This window comes from Venturia canescens, chromosome 2 (genome assembly GCF_019457755.1).
Source record: "Venturia canescens isolate UGA chromosome 2, ASM1945775v1, whole genome shotgun sequence".
In the NCBI taxonomy this organism is placed as follows: Eukaryota; Metazoa; Arthropoda; class Insecta; order Hymenoptera; family Ichneumonidae; genus Venturia; species Venturia canescens.
Window position 1 is genome coordinate 7,432,015 of NC_057422.1, and position 19,762 is coordinate 7,451,776.

At 45.1% G+C, this 19,762-nt stretch overlaps 1 protein-coding gene across 1 annotated transcript in view; it reads left to right on the plus strand.

Annotated features, from left to right (window-relative positions):
- LOC122405706 (protein FAM76A) overlaps nt 1–19,043 on the plus strand; it is a 60,631-nt gene extending 41,588 nt beyond the window's left edge. Inside the window, exon 7 of the mRNA XM_043410603.1 lies at nt 18,902–19,043. The gene's annotated coding sequence lies outside the window, so the exon portion shown is untranslated. The remainder of the gene's footprint in view (nt 1–18,901) is intronic.
- Nucleotides 19,044–19,762: the final 719 nt, after the last annotated feature.

Here is a 19,762-nt window from a genome sequence, read left to right on the forward strand (position 1 = left end):
AATGCTTTTTATCGCCATTAAAGTTTTAGAGGGGCACGATGCACTCGAAAAACATTTGGGCTCAAACTTGGACTCGAACTGCGACGAAACTCGAGTGCATTAGTCTTAGGATTAATGTTTTTGATTTCTTTTTTTTTTCATATTCCTAAGAGGGCAAAAGTTTTTATCGAAGTTGATCGAAACAGTCGAAAAAATCTGTCACTCAACTGCATTGAAATCGAGAATCATCGGCGAATCGATGAGTTATTTATATACTTTCAGATCTCGTTCCATAATCCTTCTCCGTTGACTTATTGTTTTTCTTTTTGTCTGAAAAAATCAAACCTGCTGCTCATTTCTTGTCAGTTTTATAAATCATCCTCAGCTTTTTTTATTTCCTCTTATGTTCCGTGCTCGTTCTCGTTCGTCGCGGCATCGAGCTCACCACCGCCATATCGCGGACTCGTCGCCGAGACTCATTAGAAAACTACTTCACCTACATCGCGACGGCCCGACTGCAGCAGCGCGATGACGATAGCTGTCCCGAGAAATTGCATTTGCAGCAGGAGGGGGCGAGCGCGAGCGCAACACTTATGCAGCTTATGCATGTGAAGAGTGAGCTAAGCCTCTCTATTATACTCCGCGCGAGCCTCGATGTTACGTCCAATCGGAACTATGAGCACACGCTTTGTACGCGCGCTAGCTTCCGCTATTTTCTGACAATATCAAGGGCATTCACACCTGAACTTTCGTCCGCAGAGACTGCTGAATGGAGTGTCCCGAATACACTTTTTATCGGAGTTTTCCATCTAATGCATCGTTTTTCAAAATCTGATACTACAAATCGGTTCACGATGATGGAAAAAATCACTTTTCGGGTGCGTAAGGAAATAGCGCATTTAAAACGTTTTTTAAACGTTTTCGACGAACATTTTATGGGCCTTGAATGTTCGGTCGAAAATGACGAAGCCGAGGAACAAAAATGTGTGCAAACTCTTGAAGATCCGAGGCGAAGATTGAATATGAAGCGTCTGAAAAAAACTGTTAAATCAAAATGTTACATTCTCGATTGATCACAAGCCTCGTCCGAACGAATGTTATCGAATCGTGAAATATTATCATCTCTGCTGCATCCTGTGAAAATTAGATGAATAGTGTTACGGAACAGACCGGAGGAGCGACGATTTTTTCGCTGAATAGTAAATCCTTCTGATTACAATTACAAATTCTTGATGTCATTCGTTATTACGTAGCTTTGCTGGTCGCGGCTGTTATGCGTTCTCTGAAATGCGTTGACCCTTTGTTCTCTCGAGCATCACGTTTCGGTTAACGGTAACAATTATCAGTTGAGATTAAAGCGTGGAAAAATTCTGGTATAGATCTGTAAGGACGCACGAGGGAACGAAGTTGGTTGCTGATACGCTCAAATGATTCGGGGAATTTCGTTTTCATTTTCTACCGAGGGGTCTTCGTGTACAATTTGATTTCGACGATGACGGTGAAAGAAAATGAGTTTGGAAAGGGAGAATGATCGGTCAAAGGCGCAGGTAGGAAAGAGAAAGAGACGCAGAGAAAAATGTTGAAAACAAAGTCCGGAGACTCCCGTGAGATTTTTTGTTTTCGAACGGTTCGTTCCGTCACCGTGAGCGTCTCTGTGCCTTTGCACGTAACTCCAAGAATCATCGTTGAAATACCCTTTTCGTTAAGGACCGAGCTCAGTCCTTAAGTCAAACGGATCGCTGGGACCTTTCGAGTGTATCAAACCCTGCCAGAACTTGCTCTCTCAACTATCAGAGATACTGTTAGCTCAGCTATGAAGTTTAGGGAGGGGAAACTCGATTCTAACGTGCGCATTTGTGTGGGTTTGTGTGTGTGTGTGTGTGTGGATTAGGTATTCGTCTAGCTGAAGGCAAAGAGAGTCTGTACGGGATCTGTGGTCGCTCCAGCGAGCACCACGGATGTTCCTCTCCTCCTGCGTGGCAATATAAAACAAGCTTGAACCATGGATCACCCCTCTTTTTAGTATCCCAGAGCGCATGCGAATTTTAAATGGTATAACCAGGAAGAAGAAATCATAGAAGCTGCACAGAGTTTAGTGAACTCGTAGCTGCGAGGCAGCTTTTCAAGGAATCACCCTCCCTCTCTCGTATTTCTCCCTTTTCCCGATTCCGTTGACTCCATTACCCAGCAGCTTCCGCTGGGAATTACTGCTAATTCGACGAGTCCAGAGGACGTTTATTGACGAGAAAAAATAGTGGGCGATCGCTCGATGGGTCGGAGATCATTTTGGCGATACAAGTTTCGCAGAGGATCCTGCAATTTCCTTAGATTATGAAGCCCCCCCCCCCCCCCCCCCCCCGAGAGTTGCGTCACATCCATGAAATGACGCGAGGAAAGAACGATCTCGATGAATCATTAACGCCCCCGCTCACTGCATTGGCTCTGGAAAGAAAACCGTAACGGCGTCCGACTTATCGTACCGGTTGATTTTCCTGGAGCCGATTTTTCATCACGCTTCGAAGGAACCACAAAGCCCAACGAGGGTTTCGAACCTTGGGCAAGAAAAAAGGAATGATACGGGGGAGGAGAAAAAAGATTGTAAAAAAAGGTGGAAGAAAACGAAGGGAAAAGGCCCAATGAGAGTGCAAGAGCGTCGTGAAGTCGAAGAGAAAGAAGAACACTCTCCCTAACCGAACCCTACCGACCTACTCGCATAATAGAGGGGTAGAGTGGACCAGCGGGATCTTCGGGAGGCAGCGCGAAGAGAGTGTTCACCTAGAAGGACACCGCGGAGGACGAAGGGAGACGAGGCAGGCGGATTCCTTTTCGAGAAAGAGAGAAGGCGCGCTCGCGTCTAGCGTCCGTACACACGAAAAGCCTCTCGATTTTTTTTCCTCCATGTGCACGGTTCCTCGGGACCGCCGCGTCCTACGAGGCTACGAGTCACGCTGTGGCGTGGGCCCTTCGAACGGTGATTCGAACGGCAGGGCCTCTCCTCACACGCCATCATCTTATAATACACTCGCGCACTGTTTACCTGGCCAAGCACATATCGCCGGTACGTCGAGCGTTGGTGGGAGAGCATAATGGTTCAGGAAGAGAGGAGAAATAAGTACGGTACTATTAGAGGGTCTGTAAGTCTACATGAATCAAAGACAGAAGACAGCACGATAGTTACTGCTTTTCCTACAAGATTAACGATTTTGTGTAACGAAACGAATGAGTTTACTTGTCTCGGGAACGAGATGTTTTTTTCCTAATTGCAACAGAGAGCGCGTCTTTCCAACTGATTCAAAAATGCCCACTCCCTCGTGTTAATTGTCTGCTGGAGAACATCCGGAACCCGCGTTTCTTTTCTATGATATTTCACTCTTGTCATTACCTGCTTTTATCGAGCGCTGATTTTTTATGTTGTTTTTCATCGGACTACATTTTCGCGAACGTTCATGTGGAACAGCTCCTCACATCGGGGAACCTTTTTGCTCATCGTTCGTGGTGCAGGTCGAACGATGAACACGTTGCAGTTTGATCAATGTTATTTACTCCTCGATCTCACGAACACCACCGGACGCGGGGATCCTCTTAAACGGCAATGTCGTAATTACACTTAAATTGATCTAATCTCTTAAGAATACATATGTTTATGCTGTAGATATGTAAGTAGCAGCGGCGAGAGTTGCCTATATTCGGAGAGGGAAATGCGCGAGAGTACAAGTACTGTTATAACAGAAGAGCGAAGCAGCCTCTCTGTGGCACACTAGGGAGAGGCTGAACTGAGGTCGAAACTCTCTCGGTGTATGCCACAACTTCGAGAACTCATAAAATCGCATTTTTTTTATCGCTCTTCGAATGATCGCGATGAAAATTCTTTCGCTTCGATTGTTCCAGTTGAGGTGCTCCGCAAATCATTCGTTCTTCTCTTCCCTCTTCTCGGTAGAATGTGAAATTCTTCGCGGTATGTTGAGAGTAAACAAGACCATATTTTCCTAATACTACGAGAAAATCTCGATTCAATTCGAGTTCGAACGACTCGCTGATCTCACCGTCGATTTGAATAACTCGAAAATGATGATGATTATTGAAAATCAATGTAAAGACTCATCATCGCTACAGCACGAACTAGAACAAGATGAAGATTCATAGCGATGAAGTACCGGTGCAAATCGCCCATAATCACCACCGTCGCGTTCTCGCCTCGTGTGTCTTCTCTCATCCTCATTTTTTTTCTCGAATCCGCACTCGCTCGGTCAATCGGAATCGCGATTCTCCACCACCATAAAGCTTCCCTCACCTCCGCGCACCATCGATTGTGCCAACACTCACCTCTGCTTTCGACGTCGTGTCCCGTCAGATAAGTGAAGTGGCACACACCATGCGTAAGAGTATTTTCAGAGTTCGTCGACCGCTCTGCTTCCCGCGAGCCTCCGTCGTCGTACGCGTCTCTATACATATGTGTATGGGTTATTTTATGCCAACTCAATTCCTGCTCATCCACCCACCTTCTAATGCGGAAGGTGCATTGTTTTTAACACCTTCCCGGGCCGTTGAACATTTATTCCCGTGTTCGTCACGTCGAGCAATGACAAGTCGAATTTCAACATTTTCGCGACACTTTTGTCTCTTTTTTTATCTGCAGCAGGATCTCTGAGTTTATTTTTCCCGTTTAATTTTGCTCACTTCGTTATCGAGGAAGCGACGCAATTTTGAATCGTTGCTGTTTTTGACGAAAAGCTGTTTAATTCCGTGATCAGAGGAATCTCGGTTTTCGTTGTGGCCTTCGGTGCTGAATTTCTTGAGAATCTTACAAAACTTGGTGTCGAATTCTCCGCATACTTTCTCAACGACGTACTGTCGGGCTGTGTCGAACGAGATCGGCAAATTTGCGCTCAATGCCGCAAGAAACGATCACACCTGCGACACGAGGCAAAAATCCTTTTGCGGGTGAATACATGCACGCGAACATTTATGTAACGTCGACACCGCGGTTTTTTAACAGCTTCGAGCATCCTCGCGGAATATCTAACGATTACGGGACCGTCGATGACACAAACGACGCGAGGGTCGTTCCAAAAGTCCAAAGTCGTCGCGGGACTTGAACGCTGAAGGTGCGAGTTCGGGCGCGAACTTTTTGAAAAATTCTCAGGCTGCTCACTATTGAAGGTTCATTTTTCGTTGAGATAACAAAAGACGCAGCAGCGAGGTGATGTTGAAAATGCAAAGAACTGAAAAAACAGCGGAAACGCGATTTTCCCTCGCACCCATCAATGGACACCGTAATATAGAATTTCTAATGGAAGGAAAAAATGCGAGATTTTTTGCCAAAGATCTGCTCAACGGGAAAGGAGAAGAGGCTCCCAGCTCTTCCGCATCTCGATTCCCTTTGAAAAGGAAATTCTCGTGACACATTCGTTTTTATCGTTCACTCGTCTCTTGTCTCCCCGCGTCTTATTCTTCGCCGCGTCTTCTGGAACGCGTACAGCAGCGCGACGAGGATTTATACACTAATAAATATAAGCGTACAGCATACGCGTCTGTTTTCTTTTTCTTACTCGATTCGCGTATACGGAAAGTCGGCGAATACTCTGCTCCGTATACGAGGCATTGACCCTGTCCTGTCTACGAGTACACGTTCTCCATTCCGTGCTCCATACACGCGGGAGCATACATTGCAACGAAACTAAATGCTAAGCGCGCGAGTTATGAATGCGGAGAGTTAAAAGAAGGAGAATCGAAATGAAATTCTTATCGAACGGAACAATCGTGCACTCGCTTCCTCCTCTTAATTCGAAATTTTAATTGCTCACAATTAGCCACCGATCCCCCTCAAGCTTATTTATCTTTCCTCCTTAATCTCATTCATCATCGATTAATAAAGAGTCGAAAAGCGAACTGGCTGGTACATTTGAAGTGAAAAATAACGGAGATTCTGCTGCGAGAAATATGTGGAACGGTCGAGGACCTCGAGATCCTTACGTAAGGCCGTTGTCGCGTCAAGGGCCCGAGCCGATCGTCAGCCTGCTCGGGACGTCAACCGAAGCGAGTCACTTGTTCGTGAGACCCAGCCGAGTAAAACTAGTGGAAAGAAGCGAGGCGATAAAATCTCAAAACCGACGTTAAAGGGACTCGCTTTTGTTTCGAGCCAGCTCCATATCCGCGCGTCCGCGTGTCATTCGCATCTTCTTCGAGAATCCGTCGCTTCCTTCCAAAGTGTGCAGCAATGGACGAGCGTCGAAAGCATGACGAGGTGGCCGAGCCGCGGGTAACGCGATGACGAATCTTCGAGCGCAAATTGATTAAAGAATTTTTATCCTTGCGGTCAGGAAAGAACGCCTCGAAAGGTGGCCCATATACGCTCATATGGGCTCGAACGGATATGGATGGGCATACGGCTAGAGGCCAAGTCCCGTAACTCAACGATTATATGAACGTATAAACATTTGTGAAGACGCCGTCCTCAGGGTCTGAGCACGAGAGTTGACGGGCGTGCGTGTGTGTTTGTGTGTGCCTTCGGTATACATTATTCTAGCTGTATTCTCGAAAGAAACGGTATTTAAATGTCGAAATACATAAGAGTGAAGACGGCGTTGAAAATTCAGAGTTTAATGAACTTTGGGAGTCGCGGCGAGGTTATAAAATATTTCGTTGGGCACGGAGCGTCTGTGCCCGCGATCGGCGTGGATGGGGAGCGAAAAAAGTGTGAAAAAGGATGGATGCGAGTGATTGAAGTGATTCGATGAATGGCAGATTAAAATGAGTTCGTTAAAGATCGTGCGAAAGGCGTGAACTTGAAAAGCGCGATGAGAGACGCGCCAATAATCGCTCGGAAGTTTCTCGTGCTCGTCGCGAATGTGGAACACTTTTTTCCGAAAAGTGAGAAGTATCCGAGCCAATCTGAGCTCTCGCGGCGAGCAGACGAAGCGGCTTAGAAAGAGGAAGGAGCCGAGGAGTCATTGAACAGCGGCATCGCTGGATTTACGAGCCTCAACAAATCCCATTTTCCATCTCTTCTCCGCATCTTCTGCATCCTACATTCGGCGCGAACTCGCCTTACGGAGCTTTTACTTGCGATCGCTACCGACGCGGAGAGCTCGCGTATATTAATAGAAAATGCGGTTCGATCGCGGGCAGTGCCGATCTTCAAAATTCGTCTCTGCATCCGAAAGACGCCTGAGAAATCCACCGTCCTCGGGACATTGTTCGCGACCTGGCGCACATGGCGTTAACGCCGATGCGCGCAGGGACTTTGCTGGGAACGAGGAAGACCTAGTTTTAAGGTAGAACGAGCGAGAGCGCGCTCTGCAACGGCACTAGGTCACGCATCGCAGTTCCTGAATGCAACTTGTAGCCGGGCTGAGGGATCGGGGGCTCGGGAGAAATGAGCGAGTGCAACGTACAGTGACGCGTGTCTGGCTGTATGCACTTGTCTCGCAGTTTATATGTTTATGCTTGTGCCTCCCTAGATCCTATGACTCCGCGAGGCCGGACTGATGGGCGAAAAAATGCGACAGTTCGATGCTCGCATCGCTTCGGAGGGGAAAAGTTCGAGGAGCTTTTCGATACGTCTTCCGATTCCATTCCTATTCTGAGTCTACTTAAACGAATTAAGGGGGTTTGAGGTGCACGGAAGTTTGGAAACGGCGCTACAGGACTCGGGAGTCGATCGAGCCCGTGTCGTCGCATCCGGAGGCAGCAAACACTCGATTTCCGAACAGTTTTAGTAGCACGATAAATATGTTTGAATGGCCTAGAAAAAATGGTGGAGATAAGCGGCGATTTGGTCGGGGCGATCAGAATTTGATTCGGTGGGCAGTCTTCGCTCGATTAAATCGTACCGCGAGCAATTCTTTTTCCTCTGACCGAAAAACTAACAATTACGTTGTTCGGCGATAGATCCGCTAGAGGGCGTCGCGCCTCCGTTGTCCCGGTGATCGTTAATTAGTTCTTCGGTATATAATTGAGCTTGAGCGAACAGGGCTCGTACGTGCGAGTTAAAAGCGTATACGCGAACACACGCGTCGACGCCACGTGAGAAAACGGCGCGTGTCGAGGTGCACTGACATTTCGCATTCGGCGGCGATTGTAATCAATTCTCTCGTACGCTTTAGTGTCAGTCTCGAATCGCGTACGTGTGGCACGCATTCATACACGAGGACGGGCGCCCAGGGCTACTCACGATCGCTACAATCTTCGCCAATAGGCTTATCGACCGTTCAACAGTTCCTCTCGCGCGCACCAAAGAAATAATCGAGAGAACAAACAAAAAGAGATTGAGTGAAGGAACGCAAAGAAATAGATAGGCGCCTAGATTTCCAGGCCGGAGGGGATCCGACGACGCCGATCTCGTAAGTCTCCTACGAGCCTCGAGAGTATAATAGATACCTGACCGTGGTAGAGGATGACGGAAAGTTGCAATTGAGTTCAACAAACTCTGTCCCGTACGTAATCACGATTTTTATACTGCTAACCTGATTTCCGAAAGCAAAAATTTTCACGATCTTTCCTCTATTCGCACCTTTCCACATCTGCCGAATCTTCATTTCACTCGTTCTCAGTATCAATCGTTCTTTTTTTATTCGACAGTATAATCAACATTTAATGAGAGACACTAGTTTGTTTTGGAGTCTCGATTAATTGAACTTACTTTGGGCAACGTGTGCGGAGTCACGGAATACAAACTCTATGTGCGATCATTGGGTGTTGGACTTTTTATTGGGACTTTTTATCATTGTTTAGAAGAACACAGAGATTACTCGATTCCACAGGAACGGTGAATTTGATGTTTTTTGTTATTGATATTTCTGAGGGATTGAAACCGATCTGAGGAAAGAGACGAATCTTCCTTCGTCCTTTTTATTCTTCTCGTCTTCCAATCCTTTCTATTTTTTGTCTCTCGGAGACACTGACCGTTCTCCTCGTGTTTTGTTCCGGGAGAAAATAGTTGCAGGCGCATCTTCGCTACGACGATTCGCTCGCAGGTAAACTCTCAGCCCGCGCGGCAGGTTCGCTGCACCTGCTGCATCTTCGCCCTCGCTCTTCATTTCTCTTCCCCCCTCCGTCCCCCCTTTTTTTCTATTTCTCTCTTTTACTCCCCATCAAACGACGACTGGAAAAAGTGGTTCTATAAAATTCTAGGTCTCGACGGAAGAGCGAACCAAATGAAAAGTTTTTCGGTTCAAGAACACAACGAGCCCGTACTTTCGTACACGTTTTTTTATTCCTCATTACTGAGCGCCTGATTATAGTTATTAGGTTTTTTTATCACTCCGAAATTCAATGCGAAAGAAAGGAAGAAGGAGCAAGGACTTGGGGATTTGATAAAACAGGGGAGTAAGAAATTTTCATGCCGCGGGAATCGTGCGAGATTGTTTTTTTATTCGTTTCTATAAATTCTTCTAAAAATGCCTTTTTTTGGAGTCGTTTTTTGTTCGAGAAATTATTCCGCTCGATTCGCAGTTATTCAATTATCTTAGCGAACCTTTTTCATTCGTGTTAATCGAAAGCATAACCCTCCAAAAGTAGAGTTACGTGGAATGAAATTTATATACAATATAACTTTTTACGATCCGTCACTATTACTTTCGTACACGTTTGGGAACGCGTGGCCCGGTCCGCCAACACACCGTGCGGGCCTCTTCCTGCCCCGGGCCACTTACATTTTCCTCTGACGCAAGTTTCACACCGTAACACTCGATAAACCTGTGCGCGCGCGGAGGCAAAACACCTTGACTTCCCGTAACATTCATTTTTTCGGGCAATGAACGCGTGAGAAAAAAATAAAACAATCCAACTACCACGAAAGTTCTCGATTGTCCTGATTATTTGACTGGAAACATCCAGAAAAATATCGAATTTTCCGAACAGAATAAAAGTGGAATTGGAAAAAAAACGAACGGTCATGAAAATTGAAAATTTTCACTCGCAACTTGGTCAGCGGAGAATGTTTTGATTGAATCGAAACGATTTTTTGAAAACGTCTCAAGACGCAGCAGTTTGCTGGGGAAGCAAATATTGGGAGTCGTTAGAGCTCGCTCAAAATGACGTTTGAAAAATGAGGTTGAAATCGAGTTTAGTGCTCGAACTTTTGAATAACTTTGGGTCAATTAGAGAAACGAGGTTTTTCAGAGCACTGAGATATGAACCATAAATATATTACATTGTGAAAAAATCGTTGAGATAGAATCTCGCGTAACGAAATTTGGAGATGCCGCGAGTGCGCTATTCGACGACGCATGCACAAGAGAATAAATAATGGAAGATTTCACAGTACCGATAGCGCAACGATATAACGGTCGAAAGTAACGAAAAATATTTATTTCCATTAAAACTGAAATTTCGTAGTGAGTTAAAAAGCCACGTTATTTGTCTCCGTACATCGAGGCTCAAAAACACTCTCCGCGTCGAAGAAATGCCTCGAGGGGCTCCGGGGAACTCGGCTCTCGCGTAAGCGAAACCCGGAAATCAGCGTCAGGTGAGCTAACGGTAATCCCTGCACGTCATTTCGGCCTAATTGCCCGCGTTTAGGAAACTTTTCCATACTCCTCGTAAATAATCAAGACATAGATTTATAAATGTGTGCAGAAATCAAGCGCACGTTATTTTCAACGCGTCTTATACCGCTGGCCATGAAAACGATTTAAAAAGTGGAGAACCGTTGATTTTTAATGAACGAGTTGCATCAAAATATCTAAATAGCATCACTCGAGCTTCATTTAAATCCGTAAACGTAACGGAATTCACTACAAATTGACGAGTTTTCAAGTTTAAATAAGCTCAATTTCGAGTGATACTTTGTTGAGCTTAATCAACGAAGTTCGACGAACCTGCGTTTCTTCACTGGCACAATAAATTGGGCTTGGTACAGAAAGTTATTTTTTAATCCGCCGCCTTACGTATTCGGTTTCCTTTATTCGTCTCGATCGATAATTTGTTTTTGGCGAATTCTTCAAAGCGAGTGACGCAACGTATAATTCATTGAGAAAAGCGGGTCAATTTTCTAAAAAATTTCTATACTTTCGCACAAACGTCGGCGAGCCTTTTCATCTTTCTTCATGAAATTAACGCCATTTTTTTCGTCAATTATCGCGCACACGCTCGATCAACGCTGCATCTCGTGTACAGTCCTCGTTATGCTAAGCGTATATATATGTATATTCGTTAACTCGAGATGCTGCTCGCTGTCTCGTTACGTTACACGCGGATGAGAGTTTCGTGAGCACCGGAGAGACTACTTATACTTCTCGATCCGCCATCCAGCAACGACCAGATGAAAGTTTATGCAATTTCTCTGTTCCATTTGTGTCATTTGCACAATGAATTATACACGTAGGAATAATACACTCTGTTGGCTTATCAGAGATTCGCTTTTATTCTTGACGAACGTTTGTCATTCGTTTGCTCTTCTTAACGGCTCTCAATTATTTTATGATTTGAAATGAAGTTCGTTCACGCGCAGTTATATGCTCGTTCGCCATAGCATCGCACTCTCGAGGACGCGCGAATGCGACGGTTTTTGGACGTTTCGATTATTTCAAATCAATCTGACGAAAGAAACAATTGAGAATGTAAATTTTTGCTTATTCGCGACGATGTGAAATTGTCCATTTTTCGTATGAAAATAATTTGGCGAATGAATATTGAGCGGAATGAATCATGGCGAAGGAGAGCGAACAAATAATTAGGATTCGTCGAGATTAATCGAGTCCCCTCGAGTCCGCAATTCTCAGCAATCGATGATTCCGTTCACTTCCGTTCGATAACCCACAATGACGCATGATCGGTATGACGAGTGAAAAATTTCGCTAATTCACCGCGCTGCCGAACAATCCGTGATTTCCGCATGGACGCGGTGTGAGAAAAGACGAAGCCGCAGATGGAGAATGGCGGCGAGAAGGAGAGAGACTCAAGTAGCCGTGGCAAGCAGCCAAGAAGCGAGCACTGAACCCGAGGACCTAGAACAACAAAACTGTTTACTGTGATACTTTCATTCGTACTGCTGATCCTGGATCTACGCTCGAGTCTATGCACCTGAGACTCGATCCACAACGAGCAAAAATCTCTTGGCTCCATCTGCGTACAATACGGACATTATTTATTTATTTATTTATTTATTTATTTATTTATTATAAATAACTGATTAATCGTAATAAATGTTGGAAGCGCTTGAAAAACTGGATAAGCTTTAACTAATGTCTTCCCTTCCGATCTTTATCAGAAGCTAACGAGTTCCGAAGAGCAATTCGAATCGTTTGAATCGATGCAAAAACCTGGGCAATTGCAGTAATTAACTAATGAGTCCGCTTAATGGCCTCATTTTCAACGATACTGAACCATGAATCATCGTCTCTGTTTCCAAAACAATGCTATCAAAGACTGAAGATAATAAAACCTAAAAAATCATTAATCCAATAGAATTACACGAAGAATCTTCTTGCACAGTTATTCATTCGTTTTCAACGAAAATCTCCACCAGCTCGGAGTCCCTGTTCCAGCCAGAGCCTTGAGAGGCGATCAGACCCGTAAATGAGGAAACTCCGAATCTCAAGACCGATGTCATCAATCGATTCGGCGTTGTCGGCAATTTCTTGACTACGAAATGGGCCGGAAGTCCCCTGAAACTAGTGCAATGGCGCGAGAAAAAACGCGCATCGACCAGGCAGCCAGAAAAGTCCTCTCCGAATCCCGAGGAAATCCCAGCAGTACTTTTAGCAAACGACGAATATAATCCAGGGACGAGGATGTTTCGATTGGAGGCGAAATTTCACGGGTTTGAGGAACGATTGAAGGGAATTGATCGCCGTTCTACTTAGTACGAAAAAAATGATGTACGTGTCCATGGCAGAGATCACGCGACGAAACAGGCCAGCCCAGTTATTCGTCGTTGACGTTTGACGGGCCTCTTATTGCGGCGCGATTAACAGCCTCTCTCTGTTGCACAGGAAGAAAAGCCACACACGTGGACCTTTTTTTCGCAATGCATACGCCGCACGGGGCTATATATGCAAAGATGTTATAGATATATAACATGCTCGGTCTGTTGGAGGCTCTGCACGAGTCTTCTGCACAGGTTCATCGTTCTCTCGTAGCCTGTTCGTATATATTCGCGGGCGAGTTCAACTTTCTCATTCGCGCAAGAACTTGAACGTCGAATCGCTCGCGTCGCGCTTTTACGGGTTAAGGTTGCGGTGTCGTTGAACCACATTTCCTGGTTTTCCGCGTAATAGGTACAGCGGAGGAAGAAACCGCGGGGAAGGGAGCTCCGCTCTCTGGGACACGGTTATGTCTGTATATATGGCCGCTGTGTATGTGTTTGTATTTACTTTTATTTATATGTACAGTAAAGTGGATATATAATGGCGAGACTTGTAGCTGCACTTGAATCTTTTACTTTGCGCCATTCACCTACTTTCGACCACAATGAGACAGGCTAAATATGAACGCGTTACCGTTTTGAAAAAAGATTCATTAAATTGCTTCGTAATAATGAGCCTTACTTAGTTGCTGCATTTACCTCAGTCCATAAGTTCAGAAAGCGCTCGAAACGTGCTGATCGAGTTGGAACTGAAAATCATTTTACTCAAAGAAACCAAAAGAGTTCACTTATCGTTAGGTTATTCGGGGATGGGTGATTATTGGCTACGCGATTCTATTGAATCGTTATTGCTGCATGCTCGATATCGCAAATACCAATTGATCAAAAATGACAATCGAACGGATGCGACGAAGATTTGAATTTTTTCGTCCACTCGAATGGAAATGAGAGATTTGGAAAAGATTCAACAACGCATCCATGAAAGTTCGTGAGGAATGAAGAAAGAGCATTTTTATAAAGTGTGCTGAGTGGAGAAATAGCCTCGCAGCGGATCATTCCAGGACGATTATTTTCGATTTAGATTTCGTTCCTGCTGAATAATCCGAGGGGCAAGTCGTTTGGTCGGGGGATATCGGGCCACAGGTGCGAAGGCTCTGCCGGTCGAGGCGTCGAGCACGAGGCGCCCTTTTCCATTTGAAAAGTAAAAAGCCGAGGACTGCATCGCGCCCGCGTTGTCCTTCGTAACGTAGGTAACTGTACGAGCGTGTAATGGGTCGAGTGGCAGTGTGTGAGTCGGTGTGTTTCGCTACAGCGACAGAAGAAGGCACACATTTTTCCATTGTACCTGCGCTCCGATGCGAGAGCTTCGCGCGCTGAGATCAGTAAAGACGCAAGTCGCGCTGTTCCACGTGCGGAACGGCGACGGCGAAAGGCTTTCTCGTTCGTCAGACCTCGATTTACGTACAAGTGAGACCGTATTAAAGCAAAGTGTGTTAACAACACGAGCACGAGAGTCAGATCGAGGGGTGAACGCCCTGGACAGACCTAGACCCAAAAAGCGCTCGTCCTAACTTCCACGGGCACAACACTCCCGTATGAGAGACTCTCCCCCACCCCTCCCTCTGCAATGCCTCGCTCGCACTGGGTTAAGGCGGAGTTATGTGACGTGTGCTGCACCGGCGAACGAACCGAGTTGCATACCTTTCGTCCTCGCCTGCGCACATGCTCCAAACAACGAGATGGAAAGAAAGAACCTGACCGTACGTAATCGCTTTTTATCCGTGCTCCGACTCCAAGGCGCCACTCCAAATCCTAATAGCCTCACTAAAACTAATGTTGAACCATACACTCCAGTTTTTTACTCCTCTGGAGCACGCACTCCCTTGCCCTTGGCCGAGAGCTGCCGGACTCGCGTCCCTGGTCCAAGACTCGAGGATCTTCTTCATTCTCCTGAAAATTACGAATATTTCGTTCTGATGTCAGGAGTGGAGCGATGAATAAAAATTTCCGAATAAAAACTGAGTCAGAGGAGGAATTTTTAATCGGAGTTAAAGGATTCACCGTCAGATTTTCTACGAGACGAACAATGTTTTAAGAATTATAGTATTTTAAGATCGAAGTACCGAATTTGAGGATCAAAAGAGCCAGTTAAATTAGACATTTTTGTTGGGTGACGAAATAATAATGAGTCCAAAGAATAAGCATGGGGCATGCGAACATTAGCGTTGAAACTAAATGAATGGAGAGAGTAATGACTTTTGATGATACGACGTTGCCAAAAGTGATTCATACACGGAACCAGTGTCGGTTTGATCGGACTCGTGATTCAATGTCACAGTCACCACGCACTTTCTTTCCAATCGCCCGTCGCAACCGCCTTTTTCCCTCTTTCTCATTCTCTTTTTACATATACATTGGTGGCGAGTCCATATATCTATAGCTTCGCTGTGCTACGTAATCGCATTGGTGAATTTCGTGGTCGGTTCCACCGCGAAGCCACGGAGGTCAACGAACCATCGAAAAAATCAACCACATTACTTCTCGCGGCCTTTCCAAACGCATGGACGTCGATCGAGCTTTGTTGAATTCTGTAAAGCCTCGGAACGGTTTATCTGTAGCGTTAAAATAACTATTTGCCGAAAGGAATGATTTATTACAATGAGGTCAACGCTAAAATGCATTCCAGTTGAAAAGAATTGATAAAACGCTCCAATGATTCTTGCAGCTGTTGCAAACAGCCATATTTTCTTTCAATTTCTACCGTCGAAATATTCTGCTTTGTTACTAACTGAAAAGCAATTGAAAAATAGTGAATTTCCATGCGAATCGTTGTCGTATCTCTAAACTGCAGTTAGCGGAACTCCGCCGAGTGCAGCGTTGTACGATCGTGGACTACTTTGACTGCTTGGTTGTACACTCTCCTTTCTTCTCTATACTTCTACACACTTCGCTGCACTCGCGGCGTTAACTGACCTTCGATTCTCGAGGAAGAACCGCTATGGGATGTCCAAAGCTTCGTGCACCACAGCGAGGAAGTTTGAAAATTTTCTTCGGTGAAACCGAACGATCCTTACTCGCGTGCGACTTCCCTTCTCTATTTTCGCTTCTCAGTTTCTACGCTTGATCCAACAGCCAATTCTGCGAAAGATAACTTTTCTTTAATTTTCCTCCGCTCTCTCTCTCTCTCTCTCTCTCATTTCGCATAATTTTTAGTGAATTTTAAAATGTTTACGTTCTCGAAACGTCGCAGCTCTTTTTTTGCGAGCAACACCACAAAATTTCATCGCGACTTGCCAATCTTTCCTCGATCGCAGGCACGTCGCCGTTATTATTTTCTTTCATTCTTCACTTTCTTTTTTAACCTTTATGTTATTCCTGCAACGTCTTACCTCTGGCACTCCGCGATTATAATTATTATGCAATACAACATTCTCGCGGCATGAACTTTGTGCCCGTCTCACCTGGTCAGCGAATATGGTGAGGAATTATCATCATTATTCCCGTAAAAGTTGTACTCGGGTCGATGTATTTTATGAACTGTAGAATTCGGGATAATTATCAGTAACGAGTAATCCTGGATTTGCAACCACGATCGAGTGGCTCGGAGCGCCAGTTCAGGAAGCTTTGCGCCTTCGTCGATCGCAATGTGAATCTTTATTCTCATTTTCGTCCAATCGAATGTCGAATAATCGATCTGAAAAATCGATTATCGATTGGACAAGAATCGATCCTTGGAAAATTAGATTCTTCGATCGGCATTTCTGTTTAGAAATAAACAAACGAACAGGAATGGTTATTGGCAAAAGCATTAGAAATTCGTTTCTCCTGTTAATCGATTATGATTGGAAAAAGAAAATTTGAAAAAATGTCGATCCGTTTAACCGGCACCTAATTTGCGAGCTGGACAGATACTTGAGGAGGGATTATAAGTTGACCTTCGACCTTACGCATCCGCCGAGTGCGCTGGAGCTTCGGAACAAGAAGTTCCGGATCTTCGTGATTCTGCGTGTTCTTTATAAACTCTCGAGTGGACACAGGACTGCGGTCATCGACCTCGGACCTCCGGTATATTCACGAATTCTCGTGAGCGCGAGAATTGCAAAAAAACGTCGTAAGAAACGAAGTGAAAAAAATGGAGAGGATAAAAATAGATTTGGGACGAGGAGCGGATGAGGGTTCATTTATTCGGGAATTAAAGCGTGCGAAGGAAGAATAAAGAAAAACAGGAACGTTCGGTATCGAGGATTTCGATGGCCGAAAATTTGGATGCGGCGTATTCGATTAGTTCGAAAAACTCATCGAAAAATGAGATTTCGAGGGATTATTCTTCGGGTAATTTCACTGATCGAATGGCAACTCACGATAAAAATCCATAGAAAAGGCTCTATGGGGAAAAAGTCATTTCTGCCCTTATAAAAAAGGAAAACACGCGAGAGAAGTTTGGCTCGAAGGATCGAACTACATACATTAACGAACGACCTTCGATTCGGTATCCTTCAGGTACACGTTCCGTGCAATCGCCCGGTGAAACGGGAAACGAGAAGAGCAGAAGGAATCTCCACCATATGGAGAGGAGCCGCGACCGGCCACAGAGCACTTCGGTGGCATCGACCCCGAGGAAAGAGCGAGGAGATGACGACTCTCCGTCCTTTTCTCGTTGCAAAAAAGCGGAGACGAAAAACGACGGGCTTGCGAAACATCGATTTCGAGAAATGATATCGAATGAAGCAAGGCTTCAAATTTGTTCGAAAAAAACACGTTAAAAAGTCGCAACAGTTCTTTCCGTTCCGAGGCGACTCTACACGCCAAAAAAATTCAAACACTCGGGCTCCGAATCTGTAAACAAAATCGACGAATGGAAGAATCGAGGCGACGATGAAGACGAAAAAATTAAAAAATGACTGGCAGTGATCGAACGAAAACAACTCTGAAAACATTCTCGATACACTGAGAAAAATAAATGATTTATTCAATAACAATTGATGTTATAGGAAAAGTTTTCTTCGTTTGATCTAAAACTATTTTATTCGTTTAATCATGTTTAACCGTGTGATGCTGATCATATATTTCATTGACACTCCGTAATACCGCACATTTCGTTGTTTACTCTTTTCTCAGTGTACACATGGAAATTTCGAGGATAATTTTGTAACTTTTGAAACAAGGACTCTCTCCTGAGATTCATAGATGGAAGGGAGCGTGTTAGTTACGCGTGTAGCCGTGTGCCTGCTGGATGAAAGAAAGATAGAAACAGGCTCAAACACACCGAGGAGTCGATACATCTCTATGTCGCGTCGTATGTTTGGTGTTTTAAAGTGTGTAAGAGAGCACGAGAGGCTGACGAAGAGAGGCTCGCGCCAATGGAAGTCCATCCTTGATGGAGGTTACTCCAGGGCATCGTCCCACATTCTCTTCTTGGACGTGAACTTGCCTCTTCGCCATCCTCTTTCGACGCGCTGCCTCGGCTCTGCTCTTCTCTCTTCTTCGTCCTTCTTCCTCCTCTTATGGTTGGTCTCCAGTCCGTTCCCTTGCATCGCCATCATTATCTCTCACCACAGCCACTTCAGAGGAGATTTTTTTCCGTCTCTCTCGCTCTCTCTTCTTGCTCTTTCCGTCTGCATCTCCTTCTCGTAGACTCCGCGACGAATGGACCGGTTAGCGCTCACCGCTCCTCGCTTACGGGGTGTACGACCGTTTCAACCCCTCCGCGCCCCCGGCCCCTGCTCTCCCACACCCGCGCATTTCTTATTCTCTCTCCGTTTTCCCTCTCTTTGCTCTACAATTACACGAGAATGCTTCGCCATTCCTTCCGCTTCGTTTGCTCTCGAACGAACCGTCAATTACCATGCATTTTTTCAAATCCTCGGCTTCCCCTTTGAATTCATGAAAAATATCGATCCTCCGAGCTTTCATCGCAGTCTCGATGGTCATTGGCGCAACGATAAATTTTGTACACTTCGAGATCGGTCCTCGTTAACAAATAACTGGAAATTCAGTTTTTAAATATATATGAACATTTGGAAATACAAAATATCGAGCGTAGAACGCTCGCGCCTCTCTCCTCATTTTCCACTGTAATTCTCACCAACCTCGTTAATTTTTTCTCTCTCGCAGTCACAATTCATTCAGCCACCGACGAAGATTCCAGAAGCACGGAAAGTCAACGGACGAGAGGTAGAACTCGACCCGGATAAAACTTAGGCGATTCAAAGCATCACGAGAGTGACGTTACACCGCTATGTAGCTCAGTCTGGTACGTAAAATTGGACGAACCTTGAGTTCACGAGAGTTTTTCATAGCTAGCGAGCTCTCGATGACAAAAAGCCGGGAACAAAAGTTCATTCGAAGTTCTCAGAAAAAAATGATATTCAACATCAATCGAAACGAGGAGCACGCAATTTTTCTTCTAGTTTCCTAAACCCTCGGTCAGCACCGATCGATTAACCGGGCAAGAAACTTCCAAAAAAACATCTAAAAATTTCCGTAAAGCATTCCAACCCAACAAGCAAAACTTGCAAAAGTTTCATTCTAATTTCACCGAGCAGAAATCAAGTCTACCGATGAAAGTGAGGAAGATGAGTAAAAATCGAAATAGATCAGTATCTCGCTCACGTGTAAAACCTTAGAAATTGAGAGATGCAGCTGTCTGTGAGGATATTCGAGAGGAGAACAGAAACGCGAGGATTTTTCACACTCTCAGGGTCAAGGCACTCCCGCGCGCCGACTCTCTCTCTCTCTCTCTCTCGTTCCCTCTTATTATGCCAGCATCAGAATCTGCGCCAAGAGAGAAAGAGCCTTTTACCTTCCTCTTCCGTACCTGTAATCCGGGACTATTATATTTTTCCCACTATTACGAATGCAAGCGAGCAATGAAGGTAAGAGAAACCCACACGTTATATGTAACGATATCGCGAGCTCTCATAAGAGTTTATGCTCTTTCCTGCCCGCTTGAGAGACCGAGAGACCGAGAGAGAG